This window comes from Glycine soja, chromosome 6, assembly GCF_004193775.1.
Source record: "Glycine soja cultivar W05 chromosome 6, ASM419377v2, whole genome shotgun sequence".
Lineage (NCBI taxonomy): Eukaryota > Viridiplantae > Streptophyta > Magnoliopsida > Fabales > Fabaceae > Glycine > Glycine soja.
In genome coordinates, this window is record NC_041007.1 from 19600611 (window position 1) to 19602122 (window position 1512).

The window sequence follows — 1512 nt, forward strand, 5'->3', positions numbered from 1 at the left end:
CAAATGTGAAAGGCATCAACCTCCAATAATTAGTTAATTGTTAAACATTATTAGCAACTTAAACTTGACAAATAAATTATTTCATATATCACGCAAACAAGAATAAGAGTTGATTTTTTTTTTTAAAAGGCCATAACAAGAATAAGAGTTGATACCAATATTATTGGAATAAAACATTAAATAAAAGAGAATGCAAGTATGTTCATACTTAATGAATGAAGTTTGCTTTTAATTTTTATGTGACCTCTCCTCCCTAGGTTTATATACTCCTAATCCCTTTTCCAGTTTTCCCTCTGTTACCCAAATGGCTAGTAAAAATAAGATGGGTGAACTGAGTTTGATTTTATTTTCTCGCAAATGGCTTTTATCAAACAAGTGGAGGATATATTAATGTATTGAAAAGGAACAACCAAGTAGAAACAATTCAATTGATAACGATAACTAAATCCGTAATTTTTAAAAAAATGCTACAAATATATTTAAGATATGCAAAATTATTATCAATTGAATACACTAAATTAAATGAGTAGGGCTAGAAAAAATTGCACCATGATTTTATTTTGATTTGGTCTCCAACCATTTTTTACCTACTTCTAGTCCCCAAGTCACGTTTAAGATTTTTTCCAATTAATATCAAAATAGTACAACAACACAATCTTTACAATCCAAAATATATTTTTGTTTTCTTATAAGGATGCCTCACCCTAAGCAATCCAAAAATCCTAAGGATGCCTCATCCTAAAAACAATAAAATCATGAGGAAATTTATTAAATAAAGGGTTGTCCTTAATTAAGGTTTTTATTTTTTAGTTCCTCAATTAAATGTTGATTGATCTTGTTTTCTTATATATTTTTTCGTTTGATTTTTAGTGAGACATATCAGTTAAATTTTAATTATTTTAAAATATTTGTGACAGTTTTCTTTTTTGCAAGCTAAAAAACACCAGAAAGAAAATAAAATGTGTTTTGATTCGAGGGAAGTTCATTACATTCTTTTGGTATATTTTTTATGATTTTGAACCTCCAAAAAATAAAAACCGCCACAAATATTTTAAAATTAAATGTCATGTTATCCTTTATTGAGAATACTTAACGGCGGAGACTAACAGTCGAACAAAAATAGATGAGGAACCAATATTGGTCAACATTTTAGTGGAGGGACTAAAAAAAACCCTCTAAATAGTTTATGAAATAAAAATATATTTTACCCTTAAATAAAGTGTGAGATAACAACTTTGTGATTTCCATATGTTTGCATAGTTGTACATTTACATTAGGTCTCACGACCAAAAATTCCCGATAAAACTCCAATTCTGACATTGAATCACACAATGACAGAGAAAATCATGATAGCATTTAAACGCTGATCACATAGAATTGTAGGACACACACACTGCCAATGCTGCTTGCTAAGTAACCGATGATGAAAAGGTGATTAAACTTAAGCAGGAAGATATTAATCTGGAACAAATTAATCATAGAAAACAAATAAGTTTCCTTAAGACAAAAAAT